We start from the raw sequence: 25803 nt of genomic DNA on the forward strand, positions 1-25803 counted from the left end.
AGGAAAAAATAAAGACTGTTGAAATAAAAAAGAAATCCACTATTTCACTAAGAGCCATGTGCACCCACTGACAGGTAAAATTAGCTTCTCGCTCTCATTCAAGTTCAAAGCAAAGTTGAATGCCAAAGCATTTTAGATATTTATTGTATATAAAATTCACAGCAAATGACAAATTTATGACAGAAAAGGGGATAAAAATAAACAATATCTCAAAAAATTATAATAATTACAAAATTAAAATGTGTACAATTATTTAAATAAGGCAAATAATAATAGTAATATTGCTTTACATTTACATAGCACTTTTCTGGACACTCAAAGCGCCTTTACACATTGGGGGGAATCTCCTCATCCACCTCTAGTGTGCAGCATCCACCTGGATGACGCGACGGCAGCCAAATTGCGCCAGAATGCACATTACACACCAGCTCATTGGTGGAGAGAAGACAGAGTAATGAAGCCAATTATTATGTGGGGATGGTTAGGAGGCCATGATGGACAGAGGCCAGTGGGCAAATTTGGCCAGGATGCCGGAATAAACCCCCACTCTTTTTCGAAGGACATCATAGGATTTTTTAATGACCACAGAGAGTCAGGACCTCGGTTTAGCATCTCATCCAAAAGACAGTGCTCTCTAAACAGTACCCTTCAATATACTGGGGCATTCGGACCCACACAGACCACAGGTTGAGCACTCTGCTGGTCTCACTGACACCATATCCAGCAGCAATCTAGCTTTCCCCTATGCTAAAACGCATACAAATAACAAATTTAGAAAGCGAAAGCCGAACATTTTAGGAGATTTTGAAACCCCGGCCGAACAAATTTTTAAAGTCCATAAACGGTGTGTCTCTGTGGGTCAGCAGAGCACATGAGACTGTTTGTGTGAGTGTTGACAGATCTCGAGCACACAGAATGAAATGGATAAACAACAACTTCCTAATAAACCACAGATGTTTGGCTATAATGGTATATTAAAAAAGTGTAAAAGATAATGATAATAGTAAAAAAAGTTTCACTAAATGTACTTGGGCAGCCGTCAACATACCTGGGCGGTCCACCCAAATAAAGTCTATGTGTGGGAAGCACTGTAAATATAACCGCATTGTAAAATAGTCCGATTTTTAATTACAAAAAAAAAAAAAGAAAAATAAATCTACAGGTTAAGTAAGGTAAAAACTGCACAAAACAAAAAATTGAATTCTAAGCCCGTACATTAATTGGATGGACTGAATTCGTTGCATGAACTGAAGATGAAAAAATAGAGCATTTTAGGAACAAGTCTGGCTAGCAAACACGCTTCTGAGACATAAAATGAGCAATAACATTTCCTCCGGGTGTCTGATCTCTTTCAGAATGATCTCTTGCAAAATGCAGGAGGAGACGTAAATTAAAGCTTCGAATGGCAGTGTCACGGGTAAGTCGTTTTGCTGGTTTTCCTTTTTTTTTCTTGAAAAATATGCCAGTTCCTTTCAGAGACACGTGTCCAAATAATTGTCTCCAGTATGGTACAGTCAATTGCATTCAACCGCGCAGCAGTCTCACTGATCACGAACAGGGAGTTTTTAATGCTCACTTTCATTCTATTAGTGAGAGAAAATACAAAGCCGACAGAGATCAAACAGAATCCAATAGTGAACTTTGTAACCTAAAAATCTTTATGAGCACATTAGACGTCCCTTTTCATAAATTATATATGGAACGTATAATTGCGTTCACAAAAATGGTGCAGCGATCAAAGTTTCAGAAGTTGTCGAAATGAGAGAGTGACAGGAATGTGTCTTATTATTTCAAGATATAGTTCATCCGTTCCACATTAGAATATGAAAGATTCTAGTGGTGGAATATCTGTATAATTTGATTCTGAAATGAGGAGAAGCTAATTACTCTGACAAGGTTATTTTACAGACGTCTTTAAGGCGTCAGTCTTGTACCTTTCACTGATCTGCCCTACCAAAAACCAGAAGAAAAGGTTTTAAAGAGCAGTTGGTAGAGAAGGCTTAATCCCTCTTAAACATCCTTAATGTCTTCTCAAGTGGGACTTCCTCAGGAGGAAAAGAAGAGTACTTTTCAGTTAATCTGTAAATCAGCTTTGCAGCGAAGGACTGAAGCTTGTGGCTTTGGCTCCAGGAAATAACTTCTCTCACCTCTTGAGTGGTGTTCTTTTCAACTTTCCTGTGAAATCTCCTACCTCGCTTTCACATAAATGCAGGAAATGGTAATAGCCGTAGAGGAAAAAACTTAGAGGTTTCACTGTTATAAAGAATCAAGCAATTCTGATCTTTATAAATAATTAAAAAGTTTTGCAACTGCTGTTTCTCTGAGAAAGTATTCATAGAGATTTGTAAACAAAAGTTAATGTTTTTTTTTTTTTTTTTTCGTTGCTGATATAAATCTTTCTAACCAAAAACAAAGACTGGGTAATTTTTTTTATCATATTTATCTGTCATCTTTATTTATGTAGTGCTTTTACAATGAAGATTGTGTCAAATCAGTTTAACTCTCAGACATCTGAGGTGATTTTGGGGCCCATAAGATGTTTTGACATGCCCTAACATTTGTGCCTATTTCAGCTACTTATTACATTGTATTAGCCAACATGTATTTTATTTATATTCAGCACAAACTGTGCTACAATAATACGTGACAATTATTGATGTAAATGCTTTCGTGTTTTAGAAAAAAAAAAAAAATATATATATATATATTATGCTTGGTTTGTAAGTTTTGTAGATTTTTTATTTTTTTTGCTGAAATAAGGTAAAAAAAAACACACACTGAACGTGCCTGAACAATACTTTTGAGAAACCAGATTTGTAGGCTAAAATATTTACTTCACAATTATGTAAAAATTATTATTGCAAAAGCACACACTATTGTTGTTACTGTGAGTGTACAGCTTTGATTGATGTATTGCTCCTATCTGTACAATCAAAACTAAAAGTGTAATTTAAGTTATTTTCAGCTTTATCAGGACAAGACGTCTCAAATCGCATATATGGGGTCTTCAACCCCTAAGGGATAACACAGAAGTTCTAGTAAATTAAAACTGTCATTCCAGCTTTCAAGTTGAAGTTCAGTTCAGTTTGGTTAATTTTCACTGCTGAAAGTCTAAACACTGAAGAGCAAATCCATCGATGTGCAGCTCCACAAGTCCCAAACCAAGCAAGCCAGTAGAGATGAACAAACTTCACCAATTGAAGAAAGTGAAGCAAAAAAAAAAAAAAAAAAAAAACCTTGAGAGAAATCAGGCTCAGTTCGGAGTGACCTTTTCTCCTCTGGCCAAACATTTTGTACAAAGCTGCAGTCTAAGAGCCAGAGGCTGGTGAATGCTGGAAGTCCATCGTGGAGAAGCTGCAGGTGAGTAGTTCTGGCCCACAGAATTATTGCAGAGACTTGCCTGTCACTGGTGTTTTCCAGGAACTGGAATTAAATTTCATGATTCCAAGTGTCATACTTATACCCTAACCTGATTTCACCAAGTAAAGCATGATCCTAGATCTGGAACATTCCAATCATCCAATCAGAATTAAGGGATATATTACCCTTTATGTTAAGTTCAGGCTTACAGTTCCATCGGTGGACATGCAGCAACTTTAATCATAAAGGTAAAAACAAAACAAAAGCTTCCATCTGGAGCTTCTTCATGGGACTTGAGACTTGTAAACTCTTGCTCCATCAGGCTCGTGCTCAGCACCACCCACGCTTGTCACCGGTACCAAGACGATCAATCAAGGAGATTGATCCACGTCATTGTGCCATGTAGTTATATTTTTTGGAAGGTGCACGACACGGCAAGGGTTATGCGACATAATAAAAAAAAGTATAAATCAGCCTTTAGGGGTGGGGAATAGGTTTGGATTACATTTTGGAACAAAAATGATGTTCCAGGATCAGCATAGATGTTAATCCAGGATTGCGTCATACTTGGTAACAATGGTGGATTTAGGCATGGGCTATATGGGCGATCGCCCAGGGCAGTATCTTGCTGGGGGCGGCAAGGGGAGACAAAAAAGAAAAAAAATGTCTCCTAGTAAAAGCATTGAGATACGATTTACTTTATGTGTATTTACTTAAGTGTATTATTTTTTGATTGGTAATCCCAGAATAAAGACCTTAGGGGCCATTCACATCTTTTGCACACGTTTATTATTCTATGTACAACCGAAACAGCGCTAGTGAAACCACACTGACACATGCGTGCAGATAACCATTCCTGCGGATACTGGAAGCCTGTGTTGGCATTTCTCCTGAGGTGTTGCTATCAGTGTGTGAAAAGTGTGGAGAAGAGGGTTGCATTGACAATCCAACACATTGGGCAGCACATTGAACACATTTTATAAGTGGTGAGAAAATTGTCAATAATTCATGATAGAATAAAGTTACGTTAAAACCAAGCCACTGTTTTTTTCTTGTGAAATTCCCAATAAGTTTGATGTGTCTAATGACCCTCTTCCTATTGAAAAAACAAAAGTTGGATCCAAGATGGCCGACTTCAAAATGGCCACCATGGTCACCACCAATCTTGGAAAGTTTGCCCCCTCGCATATACTAATGTGCCACAAACAGGACGTTAATATCACCAACCATTTCCATTTTATTAAGGTGTCTCCATATAAATGCCCCAGCCTGTACAATAATATTAATAATAAAATTATTTATTTATAATAAATATAAATAAATAATTACATTTATTAAAAAATAAATGGTTTGCCCAGGGTGCCATCTAAACTAGAACCACCACTGCTTGGCAAAAACATAACGTGCTTCATATTTATGAATAAATATTTTTTTGAGCAAATGAGTTTTGTTCAATAACTCAATTATGGTTCCTTCCTAGATGAGTGAAAGATTCAATGACTTTCTAGTCTGATCTAGTGGGGAAAAGTAACTATTTGGCAGAAAAGCGGCTAATTTACACAAATCCTATTACTTCATTCATTCAAAAGTATGTTTTTTTAAAAGGAGACGTGCCCCCAAATGCCACCCTTACGTCCATCTGTCATTGGTGGATGAGCAAATTTTTAAATGCATAAATAAGATTGTAAAAATTAGGCACTAATGTAAGTCAAAGGTCAACAAACTTTCTGTGAGATTGTGTTTCTCAAAGCTGATGGGTTACTCTCTTGGATGTTAACAATGTTTACCTAAAAATGATGCCTGTTATACTCGGAATACTACATTTGCCACGTTTTCCTCAGTTGTGTCAGTTTAATGCAATTCAGAAATACTTTCCTGTGGCAAATAGTAAGTTCTGTAGCACTTTATAAAATACAGATTGGGTCAAAAGAGCTGAAGAAAGCAAAACTGTAGACTAATAAGACAGATACGTAACTGTAAGAAACAAGTTGCATCACTATGAAATTCAAAACAGAATTTCGCAGTTCCACAGATGTTGGTTTTCCACATTGAGTCAGTTCAGTGCTGATTCCGTTCAGTTCAGATCAATATAAGTGCCAGTGTTAAAAGATGTGCGTCAAATGTCTATTATGTGAGCATGTCGATATTCATATATATCGATAATCTCATTGATATAATTGTTTTAAGAGTTCACACTTAGATATTGTTTGACAACTGTTAGCAAGTTAGCAGATTTGGCATGCTGTGCCGTGAGAGAACCCTGAGCTCGGAGATAGCTGACCCAATGGCTCACGCCTGGTCCATAGAGCATGTGAGGGGAGTACGAGATAAGGTTGTTTTCGAGAGCTCCCCCTGGTAAATGTCTCAGTACGAGATCAGGCAGTTCTCGAGAGCTCCCCCTCGTAAAGGAGGAAAGGAGGAGAAGGGGTGAATGGGGGGTTTCTTCAGAAAAAAACGAAGATAAGGGAGTAGTTCTAACTAGGCTACTTATAGTGAGTTTGTATCAATCTGATTGGCTAGCTAATGCATGTAGATGAGTGGCCAGCTGCAGTCAATCATATCACGTGCTCCTCTCGAAATTAGTTTGTGAAACTTCACTTATAATACTACTATTGTCATACAATTCACTTATTTGTTCATAAATAAGTCAGTGTTTTAAATACATTTCAAGACTTGTTTCATTCCTTACTAAATCAGTTGGACAAATTATTTAGGCAATAATATGGAAATATGGATTTGACTTAATCACTATTAGGACTTGTTCTAAAACATTTTCACTTCATCTTTCATAAAATGTGATGTCCCAAATTACAGTTAAGCTTTAAAGAACCTGACCAACCAAATGTTATGTTGTGTTTTCTGTCTAAATGTCAACTTTTGACGCATCACAGCTTAAGAGATAAGAGGCTGAAGGTTGTTTTTATCAATGCTCATTATCTTTACAGTATTTTAACAGCTTTCTACATCTCAGCATCAACTATTTTCCAAAGACACTACTTATTTAATTATATTTTATAGCAAGTGTATTGCTTGTGTGTGAGCATTGCTTCTCATTTCACACATGAAGAGCATGTTAACATAGAGTAGCCTATAGAAATTTGAAAAGCACAGAAGCAAAAATATTCCATTTATTTTAAAGTAAGGCATGGAATTGGCCATAAAATACACCATTATAAAACAGAAGCTCCTCTCTATAGTTAGTGGACCTCAGTGGGAAAATAAGTATTACAAAATTGTATGATATGACCCCTTTAAACCTATGCTACTAATAATGATATGGGCCTACAGCGTAAACTGTAAGAAGTGAATATTCCATCATTTGTTTTTTGCATGGTTTTGTTTTAATGGAGTGTGTCTTGTTTTGGATGACCTTTGGCAGTAAACAGGGCTTTTTGAATAACTTCGGGGAATTGTGCAATAGCAGAACTCAATCTTTATTTTTTTTTTCTCAAACTATGAATAGACCATAAGCTCAAACCATGAATAACAGAACAACCATTAGCTTGAATCATCCAGTACTGTAAATGAACACTTTTTTTGACTCTGTCTTTACTTTCTGTTATATCAAGAACAATTTTTTAGCTAAATGCTATATTTTAAAATGCATCTTTAGTATTAACCTAAAACCTTTAGTATAATGAGAGTTAAATAGATGAGGATGTAAGAAAATGTCTGGTATTTAACAAGAATTAATGAGAGACAATAAAGCTGTAAAATGTGCTTTGCATGTTTTCTCATTCCCGTTTGATACAATGGTACAAGCAAGGTATCTAACACAGTTTCATTGTGAAAACATACCCCTGTATACATTTCTGTAGAGTGCAAATTATGTAGCCAGAGGTATGGCTGCATTTCGTCTTTAAAACGCACACTTACAGGGTGGTATGACGCCACAAACGTCTTCTGTTCTGCGCATTAACCTCCGTGTGGACAGCTTTTCCGCTGTTTGCAGTTTGCCCAGTGGCTCGTCACATATGTCGCCGGACGTAAAGATGAGTTGACCGCTTTGATGGGGTTCAAGTCCGGAGAAGATAGCTGTTAAAACAAAAACATAAGGCAAAAAATATATTAAACAAGTAAATAACCAGGTGAGAACGTAGTAAGATCTGAAAACAAAAAAATCAGGCAGCCGCGAGGGCTTTTCTTTTTCTGGACTGCTTTAAAAAACAATGTCGGTGGGGTTTAGTGAAAGCGATGGGACGGTCAAACTGTGTTTTTGAAAATCATTTGGGTTTAGGGAAGGGGATGGGTGTGGGGATCAGTCAGTCAGGCAGTCCACAGCGGCCTTTGGTGGATTTACGCAAGAAGAGCAGGCACAAATGGCACACGCAAGAGAAATTTGAAGTTGGAAAAAGCATTGACAGTGGCCTCTCAAAAATAAAAACTGCAAAATAAGTAGGGAAGTATTTCGCACTCTTCAGAAATGTATGCAGGGGTATCCATAATGAGCCTAGTTGCAAGTTTTATATGGTAATACCTAATACATTATTGGGACAATGGTAACAGCTTTTGGTTTTGGATGTTTTTGGTTCCTCAAATAACTATAAAGGGAACGTTCTGTATCCACTGGGATAGTAGTACCAAATGATACAACTAATGTACCATGATACCACCGAAATATTTAGGTAACAACAACAAAATATAAAATAACAATAGCATAGTATTATGATTTTCCCAGAGATGGGTTGCGGCTGGAAGGGCATCCGCTGCATAAAACATGTGCTGGATAAGTTAGCGGTTCATTCCACTGTGGAGACCCCAGATTAATAAAAGGGACCAGGCCGAAAAGAAAATGAATGAATGAATAATATCATGATAGCATATCCAAAAAGCCATGCAATACTACGTCTGTCTAATGAATCTAACACTATGTCATAATTATGCGTGACAGTAATAAAAACGTTTTTTTTTTTTTTCATGTTAAAAGGAGTTTTTAACACTTTTTTCCTCATAAATGCAAAGAAACAAATTGTTCTATAGAGAGCCAACTCTTATACTTTTGATTAGTATTATATAATTTGGGCTGTGTATAGTAACTCACTTTTCATGGATCCAAAAAAAAAAATTGTTAAACTGTAAAATCGCATATCTTTTTTTTTTTTTTGGTCACATTCATAATCATGTTTATTGCCCTCACTTAAAGAATAAAACAAACTCACAAATTTATATATATTTTGTCACCTTCACTCTTAACTATACTGTTTAAATACATTCTCTGTGAACTTATGCTTCAAATTGTTACTGCAAATGTCACATCCATAATGCTGGAATCCAGTATGATAATGATAATCTCAGGTGCTGATTATGGGCTTTTATTTGGTATTGAATTCTACCAATGAATATAATTTTTATGTGACATTTATTGCTATACTGAAAGCGGAAGCAAATAGTTTACCTCAGATTTCAAAAATAAAATAACTTGATATTGAAAATGAATGGGGCGTCATGGTGGCACAGTGATTACCACTGTCACCTCACAGCAAGAAGGTCGCTAGTTCGAGTAACGGCTGGGCCAGTTGGTATTTCTGTTTAGAGTTTGCATGCTCTCTTTGTGTTTGTGTGGGTTTCCTCCGGGTGCTCCAATTCCCAAAGTCCAAATCCATGCACTATAGTTGAACTGGATAAACAAAATTGTCGTAGTGTATAAGTGTGTGTGTCAATGCGAGTGAATGGGTTTCGGAGTACTGGGTTGCGGCTGAAAGAGCCTCCGCTGTGTGAAACATATTCTGGAATAGTTGGCGGTTCATTCCACTGTGCCGACCTAAGATAAATAAGGGACTGAGCTGAAGGAAAGAATGAAAAAATTGTTAGAACTGACAAACCAGCAACTATCAGTCACTCAGCATTGTACTTGGTATAATATGGATTAATTTGATTATACACCTTGCCATATTATTAAGAGTGCAGTGCATTATTCTATGCTTCTGAATGGCTCGGGTATTTAAATTATTTTATCACATGGCATCTGGACAGACAAACTGCTTGAATCTTGTCATTTGTTAGGACATGGTGTAATAATACAACAGCACTTTCTGGTATTTCTTATTAGTGTTAATAGTGTTTTGTACTTTTGTTATTGCACAGGATTCTCTGCTGAATGATGTACAGTACAGGTTTTACTCTTGATGTGGTAGAAAGTGCATGTGCTCGTGCTTGTCTGCTTGCTGTCAGGCAGCAAGAGAGAGCGAGTGAAAGCAAACGAATGTGTTTCACATTTGTTACATCAGTTCTGACTGACAACTGTGGTGGCAAACTCCATGATGAGACCCAGGGCACGGGTTCTCCATCCTCAGCTGTCAAAACGCATCTATTCTGTCTGGATTCTGAGTTACCTTAACCCAGATTGTGCAGAAGAAGCTTGCCCTCTTGCACTAAATATTACAAACCGTACACTATAGTGCTAAAAATGGGTCATTTTCATTTTGCATTATAATATGTTCTACTTTTAATATTATGTTCTAAAATTAAATGGTTTACATCTTTACTTTGGTTATCGCATCTAAAATACATGTTTTTTTTTGTGAAGATATGCTGTTGTCAAACCTTATTTATTTATTTTATTTGTTTAGCAAAGATTCCCTAAAGTGATAGTTTACCAAGAAAAATTCTGTCAAATTCTGTTCCACACCATTCTGTTTACTTTTTTTTGGGTAAACTGGTAATCGTTGACTACTTTTACTTGAGTTCTGATGTCCATCATCAGTACTCAAATGACTTGCCTTAATCTGAATGAGACAACAATAAGGTGTTTACATGAGTTGCTTTATTAATTTTCCCATCATGATTCCGTTTTACATGTGACAGCACATAAATCGATTAACGTCATTGTGTCACAGCGCTATCCACTGTTTCCAATGTGTCATCACTCCAGTAGCAGATGAGCGCTACGTCACCAATTTTGATGCCGCCCCAGAAATTATTTTAAACCCAGAAGATGAAATTAGCTGACAAAAGCTTAAAATTATCCAGTTTTCCCCACAATTAAAACTTTTAAATGTGCTAATGTTGTCTTAACTGATGCTCAACACACAAATCTGATAAAATTTCAATAAAAGTACTCCAGGATGCCTTAAACATTGCAATACAAATGTATTTTTGGTATATAAAAAAAATATTTTAAAAAGAACAATTAATTTATTCAATGGGATCATGCTTTGATCCATAAATAACACTTTAATATGCAATCAAAGGAGTTATAAATGAGCCTAAAATTATCTTATTTAAACACATTACACTAAGTCAGATTTTATTGGGTGTCTTTAGAAAATCACGGTGAAAAAAAAAGTATAATAAATAAGCAGGACACATTCTGTTATGCAACACATTTTTGCTTAGCGGGTATTCATTTTTGAACCCTTGGTTAGTTCAGGCCTCCGATGTGACAGTTCACCAGTTAAGAGATTTCAAATGAACTGTTGGCTTGGTCAATTAACACCCCGCCATGCAGACTGATCATCGGCACATTGGAGAGCTTCATAACTCACAGCGGTTATAAATTCCTTCTCGTCTCATTCCCTGCTCCTTGTTCTGTGGCCCCTGTAGAGCTCATCTCGGTGCCTTGTCCCTGGAGGACTACAGAAAGACAACCACGGGGCTTTGAAACGTGCTTCTATTTATGCATTCACTCTCTAATGTTAGGAGGACAGAGGGAGAAAAGGAAAGATGAAGACGCGAAAAGAAAAGACGACTGACAAAACGCCACAACAAAGCCAAAAAGTGAATGCGTTTAAATGGCTTTGACCCTGTCAGACTGTTCTCTGCACATGTCGGAAAAGTTTCATGTGCATTTTATGTGCCTGTAAAGATGGCAGAATCCATGTGCTTTCACAAAAAAAAAAAGAAGAAGAAGAAGAAGAAGAAGAAGAAGAAAAAGAAGAAGAAAAGACCGGTTTCATCTGTCCCTTACGTTTTCCTGTCAGATTGTATGATATGATCCTGAGGAGATTGTGGGTAAAAGCCAAAGCTGATGGTTCAACATCAGTGCGTTTTAATGCCTGCCTGTAAGATATATCTTAAGATTTTTGTCACTATTGAAAGCTCTGACTGGAAATTTTATATCACTTTCTGACATCCTCGCTAGCTATATTTCCATCAACATTACTAAGGTGAATTTTGGGATATTAAATAAAAAAGCATAATGAATTCACCACATATAAATGTTAAATCCTTCTTTAAAAGGTTAGTTTATGCTAACATAATATAAAAACAACAGCATTATTTTACTTTAATTTTGTTACAAAATCTTTTGTTCATCTTCGGAACAAATCAAAAATACTTTTTAATTTAGCAATTTCTGTTTTAATTTCTGTCTGAGGCTTCAAAAATTAATTAAAAAGATTTTAAAATACATATCAACCAAGCTGTTTAATACAAACCTTGTAAAGAGACATGTTTGTAGCATATAAACAAAATATAAACATTGAACATAAATGGAAGCTTTACCTTCTTGATGCATAAAAACAAACCTTAGTGGTTCTTGTGTAAGCTTAAATGTAATGTGGGACACGCAAGAATGAACATTATTGATTGTCGCATGTCAAGCCAGCACAAACATCTTGTAGACAAACTAGTTAGACCAAAAAGCGATTCAAAGCACATGTGCGAGCTGCTCATACATCAAAGGTTTTAAGCTTTGTTTATATAGTAACTAAGGGATGAAGTACAGGTACATACAATCAGTTGTTAATACAGAATAAAGCCCAACAGTCTTTTAGTATTATGTATAATATTAAAAGCCTTTATTCTATAAAACAATCTGACTGGGTGTACTTTACCCAGCATGTTACATGGCTACTTATCACGGAAATGGAACGATTACACACAAAACATTGTTCTGAGACATACTTGTTCAACTGTTTTTGTTTCAGTCAGATTTGCCTTTAATTAAAGAATTAATTTTAATTAAAGGCAAATCTGACTGAAACAAAAACAGTTGAATGGACCATACACTAACCTACATATTATTTAGTCATGACAGACAAGCATATATATGGATGTAAACGAATTCTCTATCGATCAAGATGATTCAAAGTACCCAGATGAGCCTGTGTTATTAGTCTTAGCAGTTGTTAACTGGGAATAACATATCTTGAAATGTTGTGATTGACCAAATCAGAATCGAATATTCAAATATTTTATTCGTGTAATAAGCAGGTTTTCCACCAATCAGATCGGCACTTTTGTTCACGTGCACAGAGCTACTGAAGTTACAGTAAACAGTACTTGGAGGCGCTCTAGCGCAAAACTGTGGAATATTGAAAATGCCCAGAGGCAATATGAACGTTTAGCTGCTTATTGCTCTTGTAAACACGCTGCTGCTTGAATCATCCATGCTTGTTCGAGTCACCAATAACTTTAACAACAAGCGTGTGAACTTCCTCTCCTCCTCTTCTTCTGTGTTATAAGCAGGTATCAGAAGCTTAAAGTTGTGTAGCGTCATCTAACGTCAAAGAGTGATTTTGCATGCTCTTCTGCTTGACGCCAGTGAAAAGTGCTTGGGTTTGAATACGGAAAAACGTCTCGTAAAAAGCTGATGATAAACGCAAACGAAAAGCATCCCGGTGTGTAGGAGCCTTTATTTATAAGATTAAAGGCCTTTATTCTGTGAAACCAAACTACTGGATGTATTTTATCCCGCATATTACATGGCTGCTTGTCACGCAAATTGAATGATGATACGCAAAACATTGTTCTGAGACATAATAGTATATTATTGCTTTAGTTAAAGGCAAATCTGACAGAAATCAAAATGGTTGAACAAAACATACATTAACCTACATATTATTTAGTCACAGTCAAAAACAGGGGCATGACAGAGGGGCATATATACGAATGTGATTATATTCACTAAGAATCAAGGTGATTCAAAGTACCCGGATGAGCCGGTGCTATTAGTTTCAGCGGTTGTTATCTAGGAATAACATATCTTGTAATGTTGTGATTGACCAATCAGAATCGAGTATTCCAGTGTTCTATTAGTGTAATTAACAGGTTTAACAATACCTACAAATTACAGTAGTATTACTTATGGGATACTTATTTAAAATGTAGCCTACCGATTTCATCATATAAAGAAGTTTGTTTCTGATTTTTTCTTCCGACTTTGATTTTAATCCACAGCTCAAGCATTTAAAGGCAAAGAAGGTGATTTGGTTCAAAAAACTTTTTGGTATGCTGGTTAAAAGTCTCTATATCTGGACAGCAGTCTAAATTTATTAACATGTATTTATATATGTGGAAAGCGTAGCAAAATAAAATGTAATCCAATCAAAATGTTAGGTCCAAACATTATGATAGGCTGTCCTACCTGATTGCATCTATCTAGATTTGCATACCTCTCCACAGCTTTTTTGTGCAGACAGGTCACGTCATCAGCGCGTTCCGCCAGCGAGAATCTAAAATTCCTGTGTAATGTAGGACAGCCAACACTGAATAATTTTAAAGCAATGCCTTTACTTTCAAATAACTTCTCTTTAAAGGCTTTAATGCAAAACGGCCTCAGGAATTCGTTCTTTCATTTATAGACACTGGCTGATTTCCAGGTGGATATTGTGAATCCCATTCTAAGCCCAGAGAAGTCTGCTCACATTTCTGTCCTGTCTGAATAATGCCTTGGCCACCTGTCTTCCCTCCTGAATTCCCTGCTCGTCAGGTATACCAAGCATGGCGGATGAGGTAATTGAGCATGAAGGTGGCGAACCAAAAGGGTACAAGCCCTTGCCATATTCATTGTCCATTTTCACCTGTCCATACGCACCTGTTTATTCTCGCTTGTTCAGTTCCACCTGTTCCTATTTAATTGTCCATTTTGCCATATTCACTTGTTTATGCTCAGCTGTTTGTTCCCACTTGCCTATTTCACTCTTTACATTGCTTCTTTCCTCTCAGATACTGTTGCTAATACTGACAAGCTTTATTAAATGTCCCATAGGAATGCTTTTATTTAAATTCATCAAGGTTGGACAAAAATTAGTACTTAATAATTGGTTCATTGAATGTTTTAGTTTGTCTAGAGCAGGAATGGCCAAAGTTTTTCGAAAACCAATCTTAAATATATAGCAAATATAAAAGTTTACAAAATTATATAAAATATAATTTAAAATACCCCATAATGCACTTTGCAGTTCACAAAAAGTTGATGAAGTTTATTCTCAGCAGTTTAAACTCACCTGTCCAAATTCACCTCCTTGTCCATTACCAAGAATTCACCACCAACAACTCTATCCCTGCGATTCAACTAAAGAAACATTCTGGCAAAACATAAAAATCTAACTGTATAACAGCACTCAAGTGTCTGTGGGGGTCCGCGCAGCTCGCTAGACCTCTCAAGGCACTTCAGAAATCTCTGTATGATTGCCTCTTACAGCCATACCAGAGCTTATTTAATCAAACAAAACAGCCAGCCAAAAATAGACACCAAGGTCGAACGCACAAACTTCCACAGCTTCACTGCTGAAAACTCCATCCCTTGGAAAAAAACAATTTTCCTTCGAAAGGCTGAGAGTAGATTATCGTAATATCGACCTATCAAATATTCATGGAGGCTACTGTGATAAGCAAGGCATAAGCAGGGATTGATCCATCTCTATTAGAAATGCATTTGTCAGGAAAGCAGTCTTTATTTATTTATCCCTTTTTTTTTAAATCTGTTAACCTTTAAACGTATACCTTGGGCATATAGTGACCGAAGACATCATTCACTACCCTCACATTCATTTATTTTTTAAAAGTTAGACATCAATGTTTGTAATTTTTTATTAAATACATTATTAAACTTGATAAGTCTGGATACAAGATTGTAAAGATGGTTGGTTTTCTAATAATTTATTTGTAAATAACTGTATAGAAATGGAGTCAGAACCGAGAAAAACTAATTCATTATGGGTTCCTTTAAAATTGTCTAATTGGTTCTTGCAAGTCTGTATTATATTAAAATAATTGTACAATGTTTTTTGAAAATATATTTATCCAGCCTGATCTGGTGAGGAAGCGTAAATAGTTTACGTTTTGTCAATTTAGCAGTTAATTTGTATGACTTCAGTCTTACGAAAACGTACAATTTTAAAGATGACCCAACCCCACCTTTATACTCAATTGTCACTGTGGGATAAGGAAATCATACTAAATTGTATGAATGAGATCAGTTAAATTTATACGTAGTAGCCACTGAATCAAAAAGTTACGAATTGACATGAGATATTGTTAATATATCCTCTCCAGCCTTTCCTTTTGAAAATAATCAGGCAAGCAGTCACAGCTAGCAACAGACCCAAAGTGATGCTCAACCACTTGTCAAGTACTTAATAACATTTAATTTTAGCCAATTTTAAATAAGATAATTTAACTTCAAAAGATTACAAGAATAGCGCAAAATGTGTTTGTTTCAAGTAGCAAAAATGTAATGATTGGGATACCACTTACGCCTCATTAGAATCCAGGAAAAACCCCGAAGAGGTATGAATACGGTAGTTAAAAATAGACATAATTTAGCAAAACTTAAAACCTACATAATTAGAAAATCTTTTGATATTTAGTTTTTGTTCTGCTTTATCTAATTGTTTTAATGTTTTTTTGAAATTCTTGATTTGATTTTGGTCTTACTTTTCCAGAATCTTTTAATGTGTAATGTTATTTTATTGTTGTAAAGCACTTTGGGCACTTTACTAAACTAAAATAACTGATTTATCATGTTTTAAGGAGTTAAAAGGGACATATTATGCACATATAATTTGTTTTAAGGGGTTTAAACAATTGTGTGGCAACAGTGTGTGAATATAGCCAGTCTCTAAAGGTAAAAATTAACTAATTCTATTTTTTATATTCACACTTGATAACACACTTCTCCATTTACACTGATTGACATTCTCCCTTTGTACGCGTCATTGGAGAGGAAAAGTCCTGCCCATTAGTGACAATATCTCTCTCATTAGCATTAACAGTTCTGAGTGAGAAGCAATTCATTTTAATTCACCTTTTTTGTATAGCGCTTTTACAATGTATATTGTGTCAAAGCAGCATCTTACAGTCACAGGCCTTTAAAAAACACATCCAAATAAAAGTCTTTCATATTGTTAAATTAGACTCAATCCTTGCAACGACTCCACAAATCACATACTCTGTGTTTTCTGGTTAATTATAATTCCAACTTAACATTGAAGATCCGGCGATGTGACCATTGCAGATTTGCACATTGCAATATCAATGCTAAAACGATATCAGTCATTAGAGTTTTAGCACCTGCTGAAGATAATTTCAGAAAGAGGGCTGGGAGCACAATCTCATTTGAATTTAAAGCAACAGTCGGCATTACATAATCAGTCTCCTTTAAATTCATTTATTAAAACCTAAGCAAAATAGTCAAATTTCAGTGGTCGCTGTTAAACGTGGCCTATTTTTAATCAAAAGCCTCTGCTGTTAAGTACACAGTATCGACCAACCAAAAATGGCTTTAGATCTAGAGTCAGATTTACTTTAGATTTCGGTCCACACAGAGAAGCTGACAATCTGCCAAAGAAGTCTATATGGTGAGTGGTTTTTAAGCACACAGAAACAGTTGGAGTGCTTGGATCGCAAGAGGCGACAGTGTCTCAGAGGGTCCATATTAGTGCTGTGAGCCATGACGTCCTAGCATGGCCTCCGATACCTCCGAGGCTCCATAGAGAGCTTATGTAGATCCTTTCCTGTAGCACTGAAGGATGCTGGGAATCTCTCTCCAATCATCTCTCTAGAAACAACCCTTCTGGCTTTTTTTTTTTTTTTCTGGTGGGATGTTGCCGGGACTAATAAAGGCCTACCCAGATGTCCTGAGCTCAGTGCTGCGCTAATCCCCTTTTCCATCACTTTCTTCTCTTTCATACACTCTATCCCTCAGAACGGAGTGTGTCCTGGGTAAAACTCATCCTACATGCTGAGGGATCCCAGGTTGAAGGGGGACACGGATTCGGAGATTAGCTCTGTGATAATGCTCACACCTGGATGTCTGGCCTACAGCTGATTGTGAAGTCAATGGATTATCTTTAGAAAGCGGAATCAATCGATAAAACCAGCGGAGATTCACACCGTGTTAATAGAGCAGATGGCTTTGAGGGTAAATTTATGTGACTGTGATGTTGTAAAAAGTGAAAAGTTTCCTTTTTCGATGCTTGGTCACATGATATGGAGGACCACAACTTTCTTGGAAGCAGTAAAACTTAAGCCTGTTTTATACTTCTGCGTCAAGTGACCGGCGTAACCCACGGTGCATGCAACGCGCGTAGCTGTGCATTTATACTTCTGCGCGCTGTCTCTGTTGGTCTGCATTAACACTTCTGAAACGCTAGTTGGCAGTGAGGTGTTTATGTTCCTCTGTGTCGAGTTTCTTCGCTGCTATTTGTTTTTTTCTGAACTCTTGCTAAATGTACAAGTGGCTCGAACTTGCTCATTTTTAAGGAAGGATCCGGCGAACATGCAACAACTTTAACTATGAGGTAAACACAAAAAAAAACTTTCCATCCGGAGCTCCTTCACGGGCTTCCACACTTGTAAACAATCGCTTCATTGGGCTCGCGAAACTTGCGTGGCTCTCAATCCCACCCAAACTCGTCAGCGCTACCAAGCTGAGCAATCACAGAGCTTGTGCTACGTGTCGTTGCGACGTGTAGTTACATTTTTTAAGAGGTGCATGTCAGCGACGCCGACGGCCACGTCGTAGGGCTATGCGCCAACGCGTAGGCTGCGCCGTAGCATACGCGTGCGCTTGACGCAGAAGTATAAATCAGCCTTTAAGCGTTTCTTTAATTGCTCCTTGATTGCATTATAATATGCATTATTTATTTGTGTTTACAAAAGTAAATGTTAATCCAAAAACCTTTTTAATAATTAATATATATATACGTATACACACTCCTCGGCCACTTTATTAGGTACACCTAACTAGTACCGGGTTGGACCCCCTTTTGCCTTCAGAACTGCCTTAATCAATCGTGGTGTAGATTCAACAAGGTACTGGAAATATTCCTCAGAGGTTTTGTTCCATATTAACATGATAGCATCACATCCCAAAGTTGGTTCCCAACCTTTTTTTGCCTGAGACCCTCTTTTCTCTTGGAAAATATTGTAAGACCCCCCCCCCTCAACATTATCGCTCATATTAGTTTGCAGTAAGGATGATAAAAAATGTTGTTTACAAACAAAACGGTATGTTTATTACTATATCTAGATATGTTTATGCACAAATACAATCTAATGCCTAATGTAGCCTAATGTAAAATATAAAGGCAAAACATCAGTAGGCCATTTGTAACTGAAAAATGTAAGCTTTTGGCCTTTAAATTGGCCCTATATTAGTAGAAAATTTTTTAAAGTTTCTTTCCAGAAGCTGTGACGTCCCTCATCTCATTTTGGGTGTGCACAAAAAATGCTTTGGGCTTGTCGGGTATTGGGGATAAGTCGTCTGCAAATGTCTTATTAATTTGGATGGCAAAAAGTGGCCAACAGAAAATACATTTATTCATAATATTCCTTATCTTATCTCACACTTAATACACTACAACTACTGTGGTATAAATACAGCACTGCAACACAAAAAAGAGAGAGATCAACTTAGAATGTCACTCACCAATTTTACAATGATTTAATCAGCTGTACTTTGAAAATACAGCTACCTTTTCTCCTCTAAGGGATTATTATGCAGTCTCTGTCACCTTCTTGTGGATGGACAACATCAACCTTCTTTGCTCTGATCAATGACAGGTTGATGGATGCTGACGTGTTGTCTCTCAGAAATTATTAATATTTAAAATAGGCACTGTCCTTATAAATAAACTGCATAGTTGCAATGTAAACAACTACATACTCGCCCGAAAAAGTCTCAAAAGTACATTATGTTGTCCAACAGATGCAATATTTGTCAAACTGTAGTGAGTTTATTAATCTGCTGTCTCTCTATGTGGGCGGCGTAATAAAGAAAAGTGAACGAGGCTGTACGAGTTCTGATATTGCAGAATATGGCAAGGCTATCAGTCAATCAGATTCAAGAACCAGACAAAACTGTTTATTTATTATATTATATTATATTATATTATATTATATTATATTATATTATATTATATTATATTATATTATATTATATTATATTATACTTTTATTCACTGATACACGTCTTTACAGTTAGAACAGTTTTGACTCATAAGTAAACATTACTGTCACAATCTTTGTTTTTGCTTTTTTTTTGTTGTAGGAAAGTGGCCTCCAAACCTGAAATCCTTCCTCCTTGAAGGTGAGCAATGAGTGCAGTTCCAGAATAGGACAAACACTGCAGTCATACTTTTTCATAGCCACAGCTGTCAAACGGCTGGTTTGAGAGGAGACGGCAGGATGTGTGGATGTGCATTAGATGAATTGCAGAATCCAAGTGCAGACCAGAATCACCTGGGAAAAAAAAAGGAAAAAAAAAGTCAAATAAACTGGATCCATGTCAGTCACTTCTGAATTAAAACATATCTGGTGAGTTTCCAGTAACTATGGAAGAAATGTAATTATGCCTGACAGCTGGATTGATGGAGCCTTGAAACCATAGCTCAAATCTGTGACCATCAGCTGTTTTTAGATGTAAAATCACAGTTTTTTTTATTCCTATTTATTTTTAAACAAGCTGCTCCAGGTGAATAATTGATCATGAACATTTGTCAAATCTGAAAAAACTGCATTCAATGCATTTTGTTTACAAGAAGTAATGAAGAGAAATATTTAATGTGCTCACAACACTGAACAATAAAGTTCATGCATGTCTGATTGATGCTTGCAAAACTGCATTGAAAGCATCCAATCAGACTAAGAAAGTGTGGCCTTTATCCTTTTTGCTAAAGTGCTTCAGGATAATGCTAAATGCTCAATATACTGCAACATATCTGTATGTGAATATGGAAGGTGTGCTGTTATTTTCAGGAATACACACATCTTTTGAATATTTTAAGGTATGTTTTGACAATATAACAATTTCAGATCATGTCACTAAATGTTTTTGGTAATTTCAAAACCCTTTAAATCTTACATTATCTATTAATTCTGATTGGCGGATTGGAATGTTGTTCCAAGATCAACATAGATGTTATTCCAGGAACATGCCCTACTTGGAGAAATCCGGTTGGTGTGAAGGCTATATGCAAATAAATATATTAAATAATAAAATGTAAATGACAAACTTTGCAATTTTTATGATGTGTTCTATTGTTTTCCATATTAGTGCACACAAATACAGCATTGTCAGATGCTTACAGAGATACTTTTATTGGTTTTATTAATTGTTATGCAACTTTAAAGCCAGGTGCCATTGTTTTCTCTTGCAAGATAATAATTTCACCACTCTTGAAACATAAACCTACGCAATTAAATGATATAAACAAATCAAATATCATTGATAAATAATGTTATGACAATACCAAAGATGACTTAAAGCAAAAAGAGAAATAATATAATGTTGTGATCATTTGTTGAGTCTCTTTAATTTTCACCAGTCAAAACATTTCTATCTTTATTTAGCTACTGTGATAACATGGATTTACTGTATGGATACACTGTAAATGATCAATTCTAAAGTGTTTTAACACTCCTGGAAAACTAGGTTTTTTACATAAATATGGAGAAATTAAACTTTTGTACATATTTTATCCAAATTTGGGTTGAATCAACCAATGATTTTTTTGTTTATTATACTGTACTTACTGTACTTATAGTTAGTAGAGTGTTTGAAACCATCAAAAATACAAGTGTCAGCAGATTTTAAGCAGTTAGCCTATGCATGTAGCTCCAAACATCCTTCTGAAAGTGTAATCTGTGTGGCCTGAAAATATATTTGGGATCATCTGAGTTCAATTTATTGTTGTCCTATTGTTTTGGTAAGCGAATTACTTAGCTAATTAATATTAATCAAAAAGCTAAAGACTACAAACTGCAAATTACTAACCAATTTTAAATGAATCCTATTTAGCTTGATGATTCTGTATTGAAGTCATACTGAATTGTAAGATGCAAAGTTATTTACACTAAAAAAAATACTGCACACATTCGATTTGTGCAGGTACACATGAAGGAATCAAGTAATATTATTAGTTTTTACACATTTAAGTGGACTGAACATAAAACAATTAAGTTGTCCCCAAAATAATTTCATTTTACTTCAATAACTTCATTTTTTATTTTTAATAGTTTCATTTTAAATTGGTTTGAACAAATAGCAATAGTCATTCACTTTGATTTTTCATCATGTTGTCTCAACACAAATTGATTTAGTTAACAAATTTAAGTGGATCGAATATAAAATAATTATGTTGTCCCAAAAAGAACTCAATAGCTGTGTCGTGTCAGCTCATTTTAAATAAATAGTTTGAACAAGCAATAAAAAAGACTCTATAGTCAGTTAGTGTCTAATAAGGTTTCTTCAAAATAATGTCTTCAAAATTGTACTGCATAAATAATGATTTAGCTATTTTAATCCTGAAAATGATACTGTATGACTAAATGGAATTGAATGTTGTACAACTATAAATGCTTTACATTAGTTCCACAGTTATTAGCATTCTTCGCCATAATAAGTATTAATTCATATTCCTTCGGATTCACTGGTAATTTCTTGGCTCCAGACATGGCCCATTTTAACGGGGATGAGCCCATTATTCAGGCTGACCTCCGAGGTTTCAGACTCAAATTATGAGGCCCAAGGGGTGGAGCCAAAATCCCCCAGCACCCCCCAGCCCGGGTTACCCCTCCCGCTCCCAAAAATAAATGAACTGCCTTAAGACTCGCCTGTAGCTTGGGAATAACATGAACACAACTCAAGGGAAGATGCAGCGATACCATTAAATGGGACATGTTGTGCACATTCATGAAGACAAAGACAAAAGTTAAGCAAAACAAATCTATTATTGTCCCTTGTTGTGTTTTCTAAATTAATTACATATATCTAATGGCTAATGTTTGTCATGTTTAAGCACTTAAATCCCCAAAGAGCAAAAACGAAACCATTTCAAAGTTAGTTTTTAAAAAAGAAAACCTGTGTTTCCATTCTTCAAAAAGTTTGAGCTTTAGAGTATATTTCACATCTAACCATATGTAGCAATTTGCAATAATCTGAAGGCACATTTGTTCTGTGAGCCGCAAATAGAAAAAAAAAAAGGAAATGACCTACTTTCACTTAAATCATCTATTGTTTTCAATGCCACAAGAGTTAACATTTACCCATGACTCCGGCAGAGGCTTCCAGAGTTATAACGAAATTAATTTAATCCCCATAAGACTTCGGTAATAGGACAGGTGAAGGCTCTTCCCAAACTGCATTCCCAATGAAATATCGTGTTTAAGATATATTTCTCACTGAGGCAGTCTGACACGCCACTTTGTCAAACTCGACTACCTATTACGGCGAAGGCAAAATTCTTTGTTCCAAAAGGATCCGGACGTATCGCTGTTGAATTGCTGAAACTTAGAGGCTCGTTTCAAGTGGTACTTTTGAAAAGGAGAAAAAAATTGAAATGACTAAGATGATGGATTGCTGCTTTCAAATGTTTGTCATATTAAATTGAATTCCTCTCATAGTTGGCAGTATTGCTCTTTGTAAGCGTCAGACTTGAGTCAGTCTATTGTTAGGTTCTTTTTCATTGTGTTGTCTAACACGATGTGAAAGCAAAGTCTCTTTTTGATCACTTCTGCGTGTGACAAACCAACACCGTGACACCAGCAGAACGCCACTTGCGATCACAGATCTCTAACTGCTATGTTTTCCTCACGCATACAATGCATCTTGTTTGTTTTCAATAAATCATTTTGACCACAATTATTTTTTTATTATGTCCTAGGTACTTCATTGAGTGGGCTGTTGGCACGAAACACTGCAAATCAGTGTTTTTAATCAGCACTTTTGTCTGAGACGGCATCTGAAATTAAGTTTATTTTTTTATCCAGTTGGCAGATTATTCATTTGTTCGTACTGATTTTGTTAAAATAATCATAAGAAAGCATTCTCTAAAGATACATTTACACAACAAAATAAATCAATTATTCAGTGCAGACCTTCTTTGGTACTTGTCATTCAATGAAATTTGGTCACAGAACCAAACTTTTTGGTAGAGCGCAGTGATTTATATTTGTTTGAATAAATTTACACAACAACGAAGTACTTTTTTACACTTTATTATGCATGCCGGTGGCACAGTGACTCAGTGGTTAGCATTGTCAAATAAAATGTTGCTGCTTCTTCTTCGAGTCCCAGCTGGGCCAGTTGGCATTTCTGTGTGGAGTTTGAATGTACTCCCCGTGTTTGTATTGAATGAACTAAATTGCCATAGTATGTGAGTGTGTGTATGAATGTAAGAGTCTATGGGTGTTTCACAGTAATGGGTTGTGGCTGGAAGAGCATCCGCTGCGTAAAACACATTCCAGAATAACTGGTGGTTCATTCTGCTGTGGTAAACCCTGACAAACAAGAAACTAAGCCAAAGGAAAATGAATGCATAAATTATGCATGCCAGATCAGTAGAAGGCGATGTCATATTGTACATAAATGGTACGCAACTGTGCACGTAATGTTGTCCATCATTGTTTATTTGGCTGTCAAACTCCAGTTGTTGCTAGATGGGACACAGCTGTGACCGAAGTTTAAAGAGAATTCATTCATTCATTTTCTTTTCGGCTTAGTCCCTTTATTAATTTGGGGTCGCCACAGCGGAATTAACCGCCAACTTATCCAGCACATGTTTTACGCAGCGGATGCCCTTCCAGCCGCAACCCATCACTGGGAAACCCATACACACTCATTCACACACATACATACACTATGGACAATTTAGCTCACCCAATTCATCTGTACCGCATGTTTACCACCAACTCACCTAGCCGAGGCTCGAACCAGCAACCTTAATGCTGTGAGGCGACAGCACTGCCTACTGTGCCATTGCGTCGCCTGAAATTTAAAGAGAATTATTTAAAATATTAATAAAATTACATATTAATTGTATTTTAATAATGTCTAGCCCACAGTAATGTAAAAACTGTATTTGTACTAATTATTATTTATAATATTTCTTAAATTACACAATAAATTGTATTTCATTAACTTCTACCCCATACCCCAACAATCACAGTAATGTTAAAACAGTAATAATTGTTGTACGATGGTAGTATTGTTATATAATAATATAATTTTTTTTTTTAATTTCTGGCCACAGATGTCTCCCTTATACAGTGCATCTGGAAAGTGTTCATAGTGCTTCGCTTTTTCCACATTTGTTTATGTTACAGCCTTATTCCTAAATAGATTTAATTTAATTTCATTTATTTCCTCGAAATTCTACACACAATACCCCATAATGACTATCTGAAAAAAGATTTTTTGAAATTGTTGCAAATTTATTAAAAATAAAAAACCTGAAAAATCACATGTACATAAGTATGCACAGCCTTACCTCAATACTTAGTTGATGCAGCTTTGGCAGCAATTACAGCCTTTACAATTACAGTCTTTTTGAATAGGATGCCACAAGCTTGGCACACTTATCTTTGGGAATTTTTACCCATTTCTCTGTGCAGCACCTCTCAAGCTCTATCAGGTTGGATGGGAAGCGACGGCGTGCAGCCATTTTCAGATCTCTCCAGAGATGTTCAATAGGATTTATGTCAGGGCTCTGCCTGGGCCCCTCAAGTATAATCAGAGAGTTGATGTGAAACCACTCCATTGATATTTTGGCGTAGTGCTTTGGGTCATTGTCCTGCTGGAAGATGAACCGTCGCCCATGTTTGAGGTCAAGAGCACTCTGAAGCAGGTTTTTAGTCAGGATGTCTTCCTGCAGGGACACTGGCCTTCCAGGACCGAGATTGGTGACCCCTGCTGTAGACCATTTTTAAAAGTCACATTTTTGCAGTTTACATGAAGATGGTATCAATGCCGCTTTTAAAAGCTTCTAATTTAAAATCTGCATTTTTTTAGGCCCTCAAAACATAAAAGAGTTGCTAGATTTGTTCAGTACTATGAAACAAGATTTAGTATTTTTTCCCTTAAGTAAATTAACAAGAATATGAAGAATAATTTATTAAGACTATCATGCTTAACTCAGTAATTTACATTTTTCCAGAATGAATCGTCTTTTTTGAACGATTCTCTTGAATACAGAATTGAAAGGCTCAAAAAAAACAACAAACAGTTAATAAACTACTATAATTTCTTTCATTTTTAATTTTGTACACTGAAAAAAAAGTCCAAATATGAATCCTTGAATTTTACCGGTGAATTAAGTAGACTAAATTGTCCGTAGTGTATGAGTGTGTGTGTGTGTGTGTGTGTGTGTGTGTGTGTGTGTGTGTGTGTGTGTGTGTGTGTGTGTGTGTGTGTGTGTGTGTGTGTGTGTGTGAATGTGTGTGTGGATGTTTCCCAGTGATGGATTGCAGCTGGAAGGGCATCCGCTGCGTAAAAACTTG

General features: G+C 36.1%; 1 long non-coding RNA gene across 2 annotated transcripts in view; it reads right to left on the bottom strand.

Annotated features, from left to right (window-relative positions):
- Nucleotides 1-25803, bottom strand: part of LOC141376633 (uncharacterized) — a 199241-nt gene that overhangs the window by 6913 nt on the left and 166525 nt on the right. Inside the window, exons 3-4 of one of the 2 annotated variants that reach the window (XR_012387228.1) lie at nt 19594-19767; nt 7237-7395 (exon numbers count right to left, since the gene is read on the bottom strand). This is a non-coding gene — a long non-coding RNA (uncharacterized lncRNA). Of the gene's footprint in view, nt 1-6772; nt 7396-19593; nt 19768-25803 lie in introns of those variants that run through there. The other variant, XR_012387227.1, reaches the window with a different exon arrangement.

This window comes from Danio rerio, chromosome 11 (assembly GCF_049306965.1).
Source record: "Danio rerio strain Tuebingen ecotype United States chromosome 11, GRCz12tu, whole genome shotgun sequence".
NCBI lineage: Eukaryota > Metazoa > Chordata > Actinopteri > Cypriniformes > Danionidae > Danio > Danio rerio.